Below are 18,511 nucleotides of genomic sequence, written 5' to 3'. Positions count from 1 at the left end.
AAATTTAACTCAGTCTTAGGCTTAACTCAGTCAATTGTTTGGGAAAGTGGGAAAAATCTTAACATGTATACCATATATATGGTTTGGCAGCCGTTTTACATAAGCCTGCAAATTTTTAGCTCTGAATTCTCAAAGCGGATCAAATTTAACCTGAAAGACTTGATTACAGAAATCGGGTGAACTAAATAAGAGCTTGTAAAATGAAATAAAATCAAAGTCTCACGATGTCCTTTTTTGATTGACGAACATTTTGACAAATATACAGCATATCACCATTAAATTTCATGGAATATCGAGACCTCGAATATTTTCTCAAAATATCTTTGTATAAGGCTGGGTGCATATACCTACTTTTAAAGCGAAAAGCAAAGTGCTATAAGATTTCATATGTTCAATAATACAAAATTTGCAATATGCGCATTTTACATAATATATAACACTCGTTGGTGTCTGTTCCAGATTAATACCTTGAATAAATATTAATCACAAAGAAAACTAATATGTTATTTGTAAACAAATAAAATTTACAGCCCACCACCCAAGTTGCAGCTATGATTATGCAAATTATAGGTGTCACTACTATACATATGTATAGTGGACTATATAATATTTCAGAAGAAATAAATAAAATTTATTAGCTAAACGATTGAAAAATATTTTTAGTAATAGATAAATATTTCAACTGGATATACTTTTGTATGGTTTTGAAAGATTTTCTAAGTGTTTTTTTTTTAAATATCACATTTATAAATCAACACTTAAAAAATGTGTGTTTATATGTTTTATTAAAAAATATATGAAGAAATTTTAAAATGTCATTTATTTACAAAAAATGTTTAATTCGTTTGCTTTCATTTCATAAATTTGTTTTTAAGTAATGTTACTTTAGTTTTATAGACAATACACTGTTTTTATTCTAACTAAAAGATTTATAATCTTATGAAATATTATAATCAATTGTTTAAGTTGTACAGGGTGTTATTTTCTTTAAAAATTTGTAATCGCAGCACTGTACATAAGTTTTACTTTATGAGTTTCCCAACGGGATGACACATTAGATTATTAATATAACTTTATGGAGAGACATATAAGTTTATCGTTTACATTCAAAATTTAATATTATTTTCTAACAAATTTTAATAAATTATTATCGACTCTTATTTTCACAATTTCTAATTTCTACAACAATTTTAATTAATTATTATTAGCCAATCTTGATTTACTTGACATTTGCTATACCAATTACATGTAAACAATTGAAAAATAGAATTAAAACTTGTGATTTATTGTCAATTTTATAAGAGTATAGCACTGTGATCGATTCAGTTGTCCCTTCCACCTACTTTGCATACGGCCAATAAAAAATATTTTTAGCTATTATTGTTTAATATTGTTTACTTTGAAGCGGATGGGCCACTCTGTATAAATATAACACAGGGTCTTTATGGTAATTTTTTTCTCAAAATTTAGTCATTTTTTACTTTATATTTGATAAAATCTTTTACTTATTTATAAATACGTATTGTATAAATGTCAGTAAAACTACTGTATTAATATCATTCAAAATTTTAATTCGAACATATTATTTACGAATTAAAATATTTTATCTCCTTTAAAAAAAAAAATCAAAATTGAGATTTTAACTGAGGATTACAAAAATTTAAATAATTTGGTAAAAGCGAAAACTAGACAGTGAGACAGAAATGTATAATATTTGTAAAAGCCTGAGGCGCTCCGAATTATCCATAGTGTTTTAAATTGAGCGCCTTCAGCTTTTATAAATAATCAAGTATGTACTATTTTCGCTATTTTCGCCATCCTTTTGATCGATATCCCATACAATGGGTTCCGTCAGATTTATTCAAAAAAAGATTCTTCTGATCCATGAAACCTCCTAACCACCAAGAGTAAAAAAGCAGAAGGAATTTTGTTTTTATTTTTTAAAGAAATTGTGATCTATAACCTTTTTTCCAGGTCGTTTTATAAGTTTCTATAATAAAAGTTTTATTTCGAATGACTTTAAAATAACCTGTCATTAAAATAATATTTGAATGACGTGTCAAACTTAAACATGAATTTCAATAATATAATATAAAATATAATTTAATGATATTAAAACTAGGTTTTATTTATACGCTTTGTCAAATATATCTGTACATATAATATAATACATTATTTGATATGACTTTAAACTCTGAACATGGACACAGAAGTGTGGTTGTTACAGTGGACTTTAATCGATGCGGTTTTCTTAACAGATGCATGTTAAAGATTAGATTTCATATTATATTATATACGGTAAAGTATAGTACCTGGGATACAATTTACTATGAAACACTATGCATGAGATAACAACTAAATAAATACAAATTTTACTTGTTAGAAGGCAAGCCGGAGAGTGATTAAGCATTTCCATTAGTTTCCAATAAAAATTTTTAAAAAATTTGCCTTTTAATTTTTTTTATGGGTTCTTGTATTTTGTATTATAAATCACATTCTACCAAAAAGCTACCCTAGGATTTTGTAGCAAATGATGTCCTAGTTTTTCATTTTATATTGTTTTTTTATTAGAAGTAAAATAGTTACAATTTTAGGGTAATTTAATGGCTGAAATACGGTTTACTTGACCTTTTATATAGCGAAATCCCTTATAATTTACGCTGTTGTTCCCTAGAGTAGACTGTAAAGATTGTATGTTGAGTACCTTCAGATATAATTGGTAATAGCGATTATAAATACATTCTGGTGTGATTGATGGTACATTATGATCTTGTACTATAGTTCACACATTTAATCGAATTGTTTAATATTAAAATTCTCCTTCTATTTTACTATTTTCATTGTGATATTTTAATGCACGGCTTTAAAAACCACGTACATATAAATTTTGATTACTGCTAGGTACAACACTCTCTTTTATATATTATATAAAATAAATTGTACATGTATAATAATATAAGTTGTATGTAATAATAATAAAATACTTAACATATAGTGTCAACTTTATAATAAACAGATAATAATCCATTAATTTTATAAACCATACTTACACACCTACACACCCACTAGCATAGGTATAGTACAATACTGGTCAATTTACATGACAATCATTTTATTTTGATTCATAGAGAAGTTTTATTTGTGTGTGAAAAAAAATATTTATATGTTTATGAATTTCTTGAGGCAGATCATGTTGTAATAAAATATACGACATACTAGGAGGAAAGATAAATTTTTCCCAATATTTACAAACAGGTGAATTTTGAATTTTTAACACGCTTTTATTAGCTTCATACATATGTTAATATGTAACGGAAACATTGAACATGATTTTGATCCGCTTTAAAACGTCGGATTAACTCGAAATTTGGCATAAACATCAAAGACCGATGACAATACAATAATTTAAAAAAAGTTTATTTGGTTATCCTGATCGGAGTTTTCAGGAATAACGATTTTCATATCTGAAAATGTGTACATTTATTGGCGCTCCCACCATATTTATAATGAATTTTTGATACCACAACACCAATAAAAAAGCATGCTTTTCGAAAAATGAAAAAAGAAATTTTATATTTTTAAAATATGTAGTAATTAATCGTGTTTATGCAAACTTTTTTTTTCTAATAGGTAAATTAAGAACTAAAAAATAGAAATTAAACTGAAAATAATTATATACTTTCATAATTCATGAAACATAAACGATATAATTATGAACATACTAACATTTAACAAAAAAAAAAAATACTTCCCTCATAATTTTTTTTTCTGCACATACATTAATAAAACATGAAGAATCATTTTAAAAGAAATATGGTATGAGTTTAAAAAAAAAACTACATTATTAGTTATAGATATTAATTAAGGGAAATGATAATATGGTTCAAAAAAACACAATATTTGAATATATAATTTTGTATGAAAAATAATTATATACTTTTCTACTTTGCGGTTCATTACTAGATAGTACACAGCCCTAATTATTTCAAAAAACTTTATTTTTGATATACCACATTTTATAATAAATAATTGACTAATTATACTCTCATAAAACGAATAATTATTTTTGAAAAACTAATAATGATATACTTGTTTGCATATTATTAATTTTGTAGGCAGAAATTGATATTAACTATATAATTAATCCCATATAATATACATGCACATAATTAGCAAAAAAAAAGTTTAATTATCTACTTTAAATAGAAAACTTTCGTTATTAGATAGCTTTAGAAAAGTTCATAATATCTAATTTTATGTTCATTAATAATTTAATATATAAGTTTTAGGTAAAATTATCATAAAATATGCAATTTCTGCTACATGTCAGATAATATAGATAAAATTAAACATGAATACATTCCTCAATAATATATTATGATGTAATAGACTTGGATACATTTTTCAATAATAATTTGTTTGTGAATTATGTTGAAAAATATAAAGACTTATGAATATTTTATGTCCTTTATTGTAATTTCCCTGTTATTGAGAATTATTCATAATATTATTTTCTAAGTACTTTGATAGTTTATTTAATTTTCTAAGTACTTATGGAGTAATAAATTTATATTTTATAAAATTTCTATAATGTTAATTATGAAAATGCAATTTATGAATTTTGTTGACTTGTTTTTAAAATTTAATTTTAATCAATTTATAATTAGCTATTTTTATTTTTCATACAAGTAATTAAGAAGTTCTATTATTAATATTTATAGATATATTTCATATCGAATTTGAGCAAAAAGATGGAAGATAGATTTTTTGTATTAATCATTTTTGCTGAAAGATTCAGACTCAGGGAACGAGGCAACTACATTTAGTAAGTCTTGGTCTAGGTACATAATGTGTATATGTTTGATTAAAATGTAATCAGTCGTTTTTAGAACGTAAATTCATGAGACTTGTTAATAGAAAAGTAAAAAAATTGAATAATATGAAAGTTTAAATGATTTTGAATGATTTGAGAAAACAAATACTGTTGACGAATTAATTGCGTTGAATTTTAAGTTTTATTTAAAAATAACAAAAAGCAAGGGACTAAATGGAAAATAATAATTTTTCAAAAATAATATCGATAACTATACTTATTTTTATATAAATTTTCAGAACTTACAGGTTTTGTAGAAATCTGATAAATGATAAAATGGTGGAAGCGCATAGAAGTAAGTGTAATAGATTGGAATAGTTATGTTGGATGTGATAAGAAATCTCAATTTTGGGCATTTCTTTCCTTCTTGAACTTTGTTATTTAACCCAAATCTGGATGCGCGATAATAAAGCAACCCACTTTCTAACATTATTTCATTATATAATCATATGAAAATTACAGCCCCACTAAAATGATAAAAATGTTTTTTTTTATAAGAATAAAATCTGTGCGAGCTTAACAACGGCAGAACTGTAAAAGGAATGAAAAATAATTGTCTAGTAAACGTCTACGTTCTTCATTTCTTCCTGATTTAAATAAGAAAATAAATATGCAGAATCTAGCTTTCTCAAAATCAACTTTTTTGTGAAATTGATAGATAGCTCTTATATCAGGCATGATTTTCCAACACTTCCATAATATAAATTAAGCGTTTTTAACACTCAATCCAAGAAGTTTTGTATGCTTACGTCGAGCTTTTATCTTCAAAATTTCCATTTTTCTTTTGTTACATTTCGTTTGTAACAGAGAATATATTATTAAGATATATACAATAAGGCAACTTTTTTTGAAAGAATCAAGATTTTTTGGACAATGTACTACACCTGTTATAAAAAAATACAATACACATTTAGTGTATTTATTTATATATGTCGTCAAATACCTTATAGGTAGAGTCGAACAATTGTATCAAACAAATCAGTTTTTGAATTGGGTTTATTTATTTTCAAGGTCTTCACAAAGAATTTTAGTTATGTCACAAACAAGGATTGTTTGATAGTTCTGTTAAATTGATCATAAAATTTATAGTTGTTTGCATGAAATAAAAATCATGTTATCTAAAAAACTATTGGTATTTTAAATTAGTCAGAAGATTTTCAGTGATTAAAAATCAAAATTCTTAAGGCAATCATGAACTCAGGTGAATGGAGTCAGTCATTGCTTGGTTTCCGAACAAAAACTAGAGGAACAATAGCAATAGACAAAGAAAACCCCGAAAAGTCAAAGACGGCATGAAAGTGGTAGGCCTAGATATTAGAATAAATTTGAGTTAAGTGTAGTTTTGATCTATTGTACCTCTTTTGCTTCAAAGATGCTCCTGGTCGTGAATATTTCTGGCTGACACTTTATTTATTTCACTTAAGTGGAGATCAGTCCCTCTTAAGATATTTCCAGTATGGTAATTGCAATTGCTATGCTAAAACTATGGTAAAACCCACTTCTCGACAAAATTTAACAATTTTTTTTTCACAGACTAAGAATAGAGCTTTCTAAATGTCAAAATTTCCTTCTCCTAATAAAAAAATCTGCAGAGATCGTTTTCTGAGAGAATGCTTTTGTGCATTTGATTAATTAGTTTAAAAGACCATCAAGCAGGCAAGTAAGCGATAGTCTGAACAATTGCTTCATTCAGTGCGTAAAAGATTACCAAATTACAAAGGTGAACCAAAAGGAAGTATGGCAAGGCCACAATTAAGAATGTAGGGCAAATTTATGTACATTTGTTCAAACATACAACATATTTTGCTCCGAGAACTTCCTAGAAGAAAGATTCCAAGCGTTAAAAAAACAACCACTCTTTCTTAGAAAGAAATCTCTCGGATTCAAAGATAGCAAAATTTAGAGAGCTGGACGTTATAGAAATTTTAATGGGACGTGGACAAAATCATTATATACACCAAAAAAAGGTATGGTTGGAAACCAGAAGAAAAAATAAGTGTTTAAAAGTGTTAGAAAATAATCAGTATATTAACTCGTTTATTGAACAAGGAACCAACAAGAAAATTACCATTATTGGTAACATTTTTTTCAACAATATAATTTAATGAGAACAACAAATATTTAGAGGGTTTATTATAATTATTATTTATCCTGTAAATCAAGTCCTTTGGGAGACATTTAATTTGATACAATATACATTTAATTATATGGATATAAAATAAGGAAACCATGATATAGAGAATTGAATAAAGGATAACTAACAGTCACAACATATTGGTATACAAGTATAACATCTCTCCAGGATACCAACCCTCCTCTCTATTATTTTAATAAGAATGTAAATTAGGGCAATTGTGGTACACATTATTGTTATATTATATCACTATTAAACATATTTAACATAGAATCGAGCAACTATTGTTGTTCGTATGTATGTATAGTGTTTAGAGTGTGGTTAACTCGATAACAACCGAGTTATCCATAAGATGTTTTGTAATGTCTATAATATTAGACCGGAAGCCCAAAATAATGCGAAATATCTATGATTCTTTTTGTCTGCCTGCTTTTAGAAAAACCCGTAGCCAGAAAAATGAGTTGCGACTTTCATCTGTACCCCAATCGCAATAATTGTTTTCAGTCTCTCCAAAAACACATTTCTAGCCTATTCGGGTAATTTTCATCCATGTTTATTTCAAAATATTACGATTCAAAATTTTTCTCCTAAATTTGTGCGGCATCTATTTCAATACAAAGCTGAAAGTGTTCTGATTCCGCAAATTTGAAAAGGCCGCAAATTTAATATACAGATATTCAACTAGGTGAATTAAGAAATTTTACACCCGTAGACCGTTTCAAAAATTAACTGCGCCGTAATAAAAAGTTTAGTTCAGTTCTTAGTTTCTTATTTCTTAGAACCTGTAAAATCGCGTTTGTTGTTCGGAGCAAATCTTCGGCTCGAGCTATCGTTGTTAAATAAGAACGTTGATGAATACATTCACCAAAAAAGCACTTTTCTAAGTCCTAAGAATACATCGTTACTGACTAAGTTGCTCTATTTCGAGGTTTTTCAGTGTTCAAATTGATCAAATTGCGTAAAAACGAAAATTAACTGTAAAAATTACTGTACCATTCTCGTTTCTTTTAAAGTTCATCCACAAGTTTGTCTAGAATTAATAGAATTACTAGAATAGATATCATGTCACTTTAGAGGCGCTGTGATTGCGAGGTGAGATAAATTTATGTGGTCGATTCTTGGAACTAGTTAATTAGTCGAAATTTCTTTGAATTACTTAATGGGTGTGGATGTATGAGCGTTTTCTAGGAATTAGTATGAAGATCAGATTCAGAAGAAGTAATATCCTCGGTAGATTCATCTGCTGTGAGATTTCTCTTCCGTATCATCTTTGTGCCCTTGTCATATTTTTGGACTCTTGAGAGTTCCAAGGCTTGCTGTTTTATTAAAATTTTCTCTTTCTGCAACGTATAGGTATAGATAAGAAATAATCGTCGAAATAAAGGCAGACAAAAAGAATCATTAAAACCTTCCGTAAGTATGGGCTCACGATCTTTATGGTAAGAAGAAAGAGATATGTTTTGGCAATATAAAACCACATTCAAAACTATTATATTATGGTTTGTTTTCAAAACACACAAACCCCTTGAATCATGGTTGTTTTTCACACTATCCTAAGTTTTAAGTACCATCCACTATATAAATAAATTATTTCATTGTGACAATAATTTCCCATATGGGATTAGAATCATTTAGTTGCTCATAAATAATATTTAACTATACAATATATTTATTTGTTTAAAACGGGAAAGCGGGTGTAATATGCATGGTTAGTTTAACCATACACAAACACCCTACATATAAATCCAACCCCCTTAACATTTATGTAATATTTTATTGTTTAATATTCATATGATTTATTTTTTTAACATTTTTTTTTTAAACAATCATTTCATTATATATTTAATTTAAAATTGCATTTATTTGATTTTTTAACCAGTTTGTATATGGTTTAAAGGTAATGGAACCAATGATGGCCCGCTTCCTATGATAGCCCACATTTATAAAAAAGGTTAAGTATTCAATGATAAATTCTTTTGATATTTCGTGGACATGAGTAAAAACTATTACAGACAGAAAGGCAATCCCATCTATACACAAATACGCCGTTGTTTTAACGTTGGGTTTTGGTAAAAGTAGCTAAAATAGTAGCTAAACATTTTCATACCAAAACGTTTGGACATTGAATAGAATGAATATTATTGCTTGTAATCTGATAATTACTTCTTCTAGAAGAAATTTATTACAATTGAGTAAGATTTCGTATGATGCCCCGATACGGGCTTTGTTAAAAAAAATCCGGGCCCGGCCTTTTCTAAAATCATAAATATTGTAATTGATTGCCCTCCAAGAAATCAAACATGACCCATAAAATATTAGGACTGAAAATTAATATCTGATTAGACTACTTTTTCTTTATATTTTGTTAGAAATGAAACTGATAGACCTTATCTTATAAGATATTTTAAGAAAAATTTGTTGTTGCAGCAATTTGGAGTTTTGATAGACCTTAGATGGGCTACAGTCACTTTTTTGACTGTACAAGCGGATTTAAGAAGGTACAAGCGCCAGAGTCATTTTGGATGAAAGGCTAAATTTTTTTATATGCAGTTTGACTTATTCTAGATCAATTAAATATCTGTCTTATGTGAAAACGGTAGATTGGTGATATGTTTTCTTAATAAATTATTGAAAACAAAAAAAACCGTTGCATCCGACTAATTAAGGATGTATGAGCACAATAGTGAAGACGGTAGTTGATGGTAAGACGAAAAGTAAGAATAAAATTTTTCTATATCTGGAGTAATTTCCAAAATATCGAAAATTGAAAATTTTGTTTAGTTATTTAACTTTGAAGTTACGTGGACCTTATATCGTTCCAGTATCTTAAACGAGGTAAAAACCACATTATCAATACTCATTGCATTTATTCATGGGAAAATTTAATTATTCAGCATTACTTTAACCTTTACAATATGGAAAATGAATTTCCCGAAGAACAAAAAAGAAAATGACTTCTGTTCAAGCTTTCGTAAATCATTAATCATCGGATTGCAAAGAAAAAATCAAACTAATACATATACATTTTTTTTCACAAATGCTTGTTTTTAAAACAGAGAGTCTGTAGAGATAGTTTTATGCAGCAAGGTGGGTGGTCCAGAATGCAGTTCACATGCACACATAGGTACACAACAGTGAATACAAAACACGTTTTTCATTAGTATTCAGGAGTTGCTCTTAAATACATTATTCGCTACATTTTTGTTTTGTTAAAAAAAAAAATAGTTAGATATGTTTCAAAATACAATTACATTACAATGATGTGGTATTTCTCTGTTAAATGATAATAAATCTGGGAAAATTCCTAAGGATACGTTGAAAATTTTGAACATAGGTACATAGAAATTTAGGAAATAGGTATGTTCCAGTATCAATTAAAAATTATAATATTGTTAACTGTCTCAATTAACAATCAGAAAATTGTAATTGATAAATAATTATAATTTGTTAATTTTTGCTTCTTATGCATTAATTGCAAAATATTTCCGAAATTTTCACAATTAAGGATTTAACTTATGCATTAATTGCTGATTATTTCCGAAATTTTAACATTTCAAAATTTAACCTATGCATGATTTGCAAATTATTTCGGAAATTTTATGAAATAAAGATTTAACTTGTGCATTAATTGCAATTATTTCCGAAATTTTAACAAACAAAGATTTAACTTATGCATTAATTGCTGATTATTTCCGAAGTTTTAACATTTAAAGATTTAACTCATGCATTAATTGCAAATTATTTCGGGAATTTTATCAAATAAAGATTTAACTTGTGCATTAATTGCAATTATTTGGGAAATTTTAACAAACAAAGATTTAACTTATGCATTAATTGCTGATTATTTCCGAAATTTTAACATTTCAAAATTTAACTTATGCATGATTTGCAAATTATTTCGGAAATTTTATGAAATAAAGATTTAACTTGTGCATTAATTGCAATTATTTCCGAAATTTTAACAAACAAAGATTTAACTTATGCATTAATTGCTGATTATTTCCGAAGTTTTAACATTTAAAGATTTAACTCATGCATTAATTGCAAATTATTTCGTGAATTTTATCAAATAAAGATTTAACTTGTGCATTAATTGCAATTATTTCGGAAATTTTAACAAACAAAGATTTAACTTATGCATTAATTGCTGATTATTTCCGAAATTTTAACATTTAAAAATTTAACTTATGCATTGATTGCAAATTATTTCGGAAATTTTATCAAATAAAGATTTAACTTGTGCATTAATTGCAATTATTTCCGAAATTTTAACAAACAAAGATTTAAGTTATGCATAAATTGCTTATTATTTCCGAAATTTTAACAATTAAAAACTTATTATTTCCGAAATTTTAACAATTACAAACTAATTATTTCCGAAAATTTAACTTTGGTCTCGTCTACTACAAATTGTTATCTCAATGTATAAAGCTCTGCAGTTTCATGTGAAGAAATCATAAGCACTGAGCGCTTTTTAGGAATTAGAAATAAAGATGAAAGATAGTGTCATGTATGAGCTTTGTCTTCTATCTTTTCTTCTTTCTCCTACGGGTCTAATCAATAGGATACGTGGAAAATCCAAACTTTCTTGGATTATAACTTAAACTTTTTTGTTTCGATAAATTGCAATTACATAATAATCAATGATCCTTACCTGAACTGGGTCGATCACTATATCTTGTACAGTAGATCCATGCTGGCCATAAAGTAGGTGTTTTTGGATCCAAACTTGTTTGGGTATTTGAACTGGATGTTGTCGATGTTGAACCAATGGAATCATTCGATGCCGTTGATATTGTACTTTTCGCGGGGCTCACTGTATCACGATAGTATTTTTCAGTTTGTTCATGATTTGGGGTACTAAAGTTTTGTGGCACACTGTTTGTGATACGTTTTGGTACAGCACTAATTGTATTGTTTTGTGACACTGTTTCACACAAATTCCCTAAGGATGTCAATGAAGCTGATGTAGTACATTTAAACGGTTTTATCGGTTTTTCATCTGGTTTCGAATTCGTTGTTGATAAATCATAAGGTCGATACAAAACTTTTGGTTTCAATGTATTCAATTTTGTCACTAAAGCTTTACGTCCAAATTCAGGTTGTAAAATACTGTCAATGGAAAACCGTAACGGTAACATAATAGGTTTTTCATCAATTTCATTCTCATTATTACTTAAACAGTCGGTACAATTTGTACCGGTTGTATTATTTAAATTATGCATTGATGATGATGTCGTTGATACAGGTGATGCTGATGATACTCGTGTACATTCGGTTGTTGTCGGTTTTTCATTTGATATTGGTCCAGGACTATTCGCGGTATTTGGACTAGAACGATGATCTTCTAATGCCATCTTAAGTAATCACCACTTAAGTTCACTTCAAAATAAAACACTTAAAAAAATATGAAGTCAAAAGTCACGTGTACTGGTTTCGAATCATATACACAATTTAAAATCACTTCAAATGTGAGTCGTTTCGTCTCTCAAGTGTGGACTTTTTCAGGGATGAATAATTATACATATATTCAATATCCACGCTTTATAATATTTAAACGTTTATAGTGCTTGGTACCAATCATGACAATCAAAGTAGTGGCTGTCAGACTTGACATGACATACTGAAAGTAAGTGCTCAAACTATGTGATCTTTATTAGTATTAACCTGACTTGTTATCGTAGCTCCACCTACTTACTTAATACATGCCTGTCTCACTTTAACATATTCAAAATATCATATAATGTTTTCTCATACTACCAATAATATAAATTAAACCCTAGAAAAATGTTTTTATTGTTGACTTTTATGTCTGTTTAACATAATTCAAATTATATATATTCCTCTTTCAATTTATCCATCTTTGTCCTGAATCAATATTCTATATATATGTATCTCACTCTGTTTGTTAGTATGTTTATATATGAGATAACAAAACGATTTATTATTTCTGATTTTATTTATCTCTGTTTAACTTACACTGATTTGATATGTGTTCGTCTGTTTTATTTGATAAGGTTAGCTTTTTTTTTATATTATGTCAATATTGGCGTTTGTTTGATGGCTAAATAAAAAAAAAACGATTTGGTGCAAAGGATTCGTTTTCTTGGGTTAATCAAAAAATAATTACTCAATTTTTTCTTTCTGGCCAAAAAAAAAAAATTGAATTGTATTGTCAAAAATAATATTTTAGATTAAAAAATTATTTTTCTCTAATTTGTTAATTTATTAACTTTTTTTTTTTAATTTTTGAAGGAATTTTTTTTTTTTGGAAAATGGGATCCGATGTTTTGGGTATAATCTTATAAGAAAAGTTAACAAAACCAATTTTTTCAACATTTAATTTGGAAAACTTTGGAAAATTGATTAATTTTCAAAAAATAAATCATTGTCAGTCTGCAATGGAGTAAATAAAATTTCCATTGGGACTCATTTCCAGTTAAACGAGCTAAAGCATGCTATTATAAAAGGTTTAATAAAAAATTTTTTAGCCCCTATGTTTAAAAATAAAATTAATATGAGGTAGACGTTACCTCTCCTCATTTCGTTATCGATCTAGTACATCCCTAAACTCTATTTTAATTAGTCTAAAATAAATAAATTTTCATATTTTTAGACTCATTATTATTAAAAAAATCCATTAAAAATCATGATTATAAATGTTTACATTAGCAATTATAATAAGCATCAACCCTTTTTATATTAAATTGAAATTTAATATTTTAATTAAAAATAATTTATATGGAAAAAAAAAATCACGTCTAATAAATTCAACTGTAATATCCATAACGAATGGCAACTCATTTAAAACATGTTTACATATTATAGCAATATTATAGAAAAAAACAAAACGGTTATAATGAATTTAACAAACATATATTAGACAAAAACAAACAATGTATAAATTTAGTTATCCATCTCACTTCCACCAAACATTTACATATATAATACTATTTCACTTAAAAGAGAATAAAGTATATCATTTATCTTTTGTTTTAAATATACTATATGATATTATATGATATGACTATCCTTGTTATGCATATGTTTAAAACAACTTATTTAACAATTTTTATCGACCAATGAAATATATAATATGGTGGGGTATTAGATCATACGATTGGTGTGTTACGTGTGTGTGCATGCATATTATTGTCATAAAATATGATATAAAAGTGGTGGGAGTAGAGTGGATAACTATGATATTATGTTATGTTCTTATATGCATTATATGAATTGAGATATAAATATGTTTGTTTTTTGATTATGATTTGAAGGCGTGGTTACTGTTTTTGGTATCATATATGGTACCATAAACATATTCTATGATAATGTGTTATGTTCTCTCTGATGTTGATCTCTTTGTTCTTTTGATCTTGTTTTTTTTATATCGTTGTTGTTTGTTCCACTTGAGAAGAATAATAGGTGTACATCTTTATAGGATTATATATTATTGTGTCTGTATGAATACATTTTATTTGGATGATTATTTTCTATGGAATTAATCAATTAATCTTTTATTTAGTCATTTTTTTTCACGAAAAAGGTAGACTTATGCTTTGCATCTAAGGTTAATAGCGAGAAATGGGAGATGGGGGATGTTTTATAATTCCATTTCATAGTTTCTTACACTATTTTGTGGAAATTATTGCTTACTGAAACTCATTTCTTTTGAGTAAAACTTTTCTGCGTCCTATTGATTATTTTTTTACCGTCATTTAAATGTTTCTTGTTATCGGTATTAAGGATGTAATAGTGGCGGGTGATTCAACAATTTGAAAGGGATTGCATGAGAAAAACTGCTGGCTTCTTTTTTAAGGCTTTGTTCACCTGCACAGTCCTTCTTAATTGAGATATAAGAGACTTTCCGATCCGTTTTTTAATCCTCTCCAAACTGAGTTAGAGGTTTCAAAGCTTGTAAGTGAAGGCAAAAATCCAATGTTTTTTAAAAGCATCTAATTATAAGAAGCCCATATGTGGGTAGGGGGGTAATATGACCTTTGTAGAAGAACTTTGCTACTCAGTTTTTTTAAAGACTAATGAGTTTATTGTTGATTGGTTTTCTATTTTGAGTTAATAATCAAGTCATGCTGATTAGTTGATTTGTTCGGAGAATTTTGGAATAATTATTTTATAATTACTTTTCAACTTAATTTTAATACAAATATGTTCATACTTTTTAGAAAATAATTACAATTGAAGTTAAGCTCAGTAATAATTGTTTAATGAAGTATTTTGTCTTATTACAGGCTTGATATTCTATCTTAAGGACTGTTGAAGAAGGACGAGCTGCTGTTGGTTGTATGTTTGAACAGAATTTCTCAAAAACAATTCCAATCAACGGCGTTTTAATCTCATTCCAAGTTCCAATTCTATGAACGAAGATTTTTGTATTGAATGGATTGACACTTGACGAGAATCCATTTAAAATGAAAAATTTCATTCATTTGATTGTTTCGGGATCACAGTATCTTCTCCATGGCAAAATGAATTTTTAGACACCTGTCAAGCAATAATTATTTAAATTACTGTTAAAAGAAGATCTAGCTTTTGTAAAATGACTCAAATGAGTATTTTTCTCAGCTTTTTTGAAAATGCAGTAAATTCTACCGATTTCTGGTGTTAGATGAAACTTTGTCATCTTTTTCGTTAGGTACCTAACATTTTTTAAAAATTTCGAAATATGAAAAGCTGCCGATTTTAAAGAAAATCAGTTTCAGAGTTTATTTAATCCAAAAATAACAAAAATTGCAATTTCATTTATATGCCAGACAAAGACTTCATGATATTGGATCTATAATTCCTCGGATTTGGAATTTCAGAGCTATGAGAGTGATATTTTGAAAACCATTGATCGGATCGTATTTTAAACACTGGAATCGTTTTCGTCGTGAAAAAAATAGCATAAAACCATGTTTTTATCATAATCAGAAATAAATTGATTTTATCAAATCTATTTATTTTTAAAGGGTACCCCTTTGAAAAATTCCAAAATTTGCAAAAGTTTATGTTGTTGCCGATTTGAATAAAATTCATTTTCAGGGTTATTTGGACCCAATTATAACGAAAATCTTTATCATTTATCCGCCAGATAGAAAGCAATAACCATTTCATACAATATTAACTAAAATTAAATAAACATGTACCCTGCAAGTAAGTAACTAAATTAAATCTGGATGATGGTTCGATGGTTCTGATATACAAACAAAACTATATACTTATTGAATGAATAACGAACCATCGTATTAGCGAATTGTCGAAGAAAATGGAGCTATTGCTTTTGTTCTGACGATGGAATTTAGAAAAAATTTCTTCAAAATATTTTTGTATTTTTTGATTAGTTTTAAGGAGATGTGCAAAGATTGAATAATACTTGGGATTTTAACTTTATAAGTACATTTTTTTATTAACAAATTTTCCAAAAATCACAAAAAATTCTTAGGCCATCGGGCTTTTTATTATTATCGGTCAAAGTTAGCTGAAAAAATGATGAATCATATAGATTATCCTTTTCAATTGGATATTTCTACATCAAAAAATCTAGAAAGTGTAATAAAAAACTATCTTAAATATTTAGACAATCTTGTAGTTTATAATAATACCCAAATAATATAAGGTTGTCGATGATATAAAAACAAAATTTTAATTTAATTATGAGTTCATCGAAGATCCATCATTTGATGAGCAGAGACGACTATAGTTAGAGTATTCATGATTGAATAGAGATATCTATATTATCAAATTTATAAGCAACACTTGTACACAATATATTATATATTTTTGTAGTTGCGTGGTATTGTAAAGCTAAAAATAATACATTATTTGACTACAAAGTATGCATTTGGTTTCTATGTAGCGTGCAATAAACCAACAATTTTTTACAATACTGTAGGGAAACAAACACATTAAGCAAAAAAGTACTCTTCCATTTGTTTTTCTAGGTAATTTCAAAATAAAAATTCTTGATTCTCAGAGGGATCTCGCTTAGCTAACGCAGCTCCTACGCGATGAATTTTATATTTGATATTGGGTAGATATTAGTAGTATAGATATACCTAAATGAAGTGAACTGGATGTGCAGCATGAACACAATAAATTCACAAGTGTTGTGTGAATTAAATTTCACTGGAAATAAATCTTCTAGATGTCAATATAAACAACATCTAATGTCTACTTTGATTTAGTGGTAAACACATTTACATTATACATGTATACATACATGTATAGCTCTGCTCTCTCTAAGTAAATATACAGTAGCTAGCTATAGCTAGTTGGAGCTCTATAGAGCTATGGTGCTATGGTTAGAATATTATTATTATTATCAACATCGAATTAAATGATACAGTATCTATTACAGTAGCGTAATTATCAAATCATGAAAAGGGGCTTAATCTTGTACGATATACATATGAGCACCGTTCAGAAGTTTCCATAGTAATGACACACTACTTTATTAATATATTATTATATTTTTTTTTGATATATAGGTCTATGGTTTGTATATACAGTGTGTTAATTTCAAAAGTATCCACCGTTAATAGCTCTTGACCTGATGTGATTATTGTTTTGAGTCAAAAAAAGGTCGATTTGCATATCGAAGGAGAAGTTTGAAAATGGTACTTAGAGAACTCCCAGCCACTCGAACTTTGAAATTTCAAATGGCACTCTCCACAGAAAAATCGATCGATTGATTCTTAAGCTAAATTGATATTAATGGATTCCATACCTTCCATCTGTGCCTTTAAAAATTATATACTACAAGGTAGTGAAATTTCAAAGCTGGATTGCTCGGAGTGAAGGGATGAAACCTAAAATTCTCTAGGTACCAACTCGAACTTTCTCCTTGATATGTAAATCAACGTGTTTTCACTCAAAACAATAATCACATTAAGTCAACAGCTATTCAGGGTGGATACTTTTGAAATGAACTCGCTGTATAATAAATAATCCATAAATTTTGCTTTCAAATTATTACCCAAAAATTTAATTTTACTTATATTGTTATTATTTAGTAATTAAGCACCAATAACTTAAGGATAAGAAATTCACAAATTTACCAACAAAAAACTGTAAAATATTTCAATTGCTTGTTTATTTGCTTTTTTAAGTTGACATTTGCTTGAAACTCGTTAAAATACGTTATATTGATAAAAATGCTTCGAGCAAAAAATGTTGGGTCAATAAGCGCATATTTTACAACCTAGGTTTTTGGATCCATGAAAAGCTCACTCTATTTCATACCCGATAATAGATAGATGAACACTTCAAATTAGAAAGTTGTTATTGATTAAAAGGGTAATATTTTTTATTCGAAAGATCCATTTTCCCACAAGCCTTACAGTTTTTACCCAAAAATTGCTTTTTCGCATGTCTTCTGTGGAATCTAGAAATTCTTCAAGAAACTTTTCCATTAAAAGTGACTTGTTTTTGATATTTAATTTTTTATAGGAACTCATAGGGTATTTTTGCTATCAATTCCTGTCTAAACTATTCGGTTTACAAAA

General features: G+C 27.5%; 1 long non-coding RNA gene across 1 annotated transcript; it reads left to right on the top strand.

Moving 5' to 3' along the window:
• Positions 1 to 5,872: 5,872 nt before the first annotated feature.
• LOC123299710 lies at positions 5,873 to 18,404 on the top strand. The gene is made up of 4 exons (XR_006535357.1): positions 5,873 to 5,884; positions 7,772 to 7,841; positions 15,392 to 15,397; positions 18,395 to 18,404. It is a non-coding gene; the product is annotated as an uncharacterized LOC123299710 (long non-coding RNA).
• The last annotated feature ends 107 nt before the right edge of the window (positions 18,405 to 18,511 follow it).

Source organism: Chrysoperla carnea, chromosome 5 (genome assembly GCF_905475395.1).
Source record: "Chrysoperla carnea chromosome 5, inChrCarn1.1, whole genome shotgun sequence".
In the NCBI taxonomy this organism is placed as follows: Eukaryota; Metazoa; Arthropoda; class Insecta; order Neuroptera; family Chrysopidae; genus Chrysoperla; species Chrysoperla carnea.
Note: the sequence above shows the minus strand (reverse complement) of the source record. Positions and strands in the feature narration are given on the sequence as shown.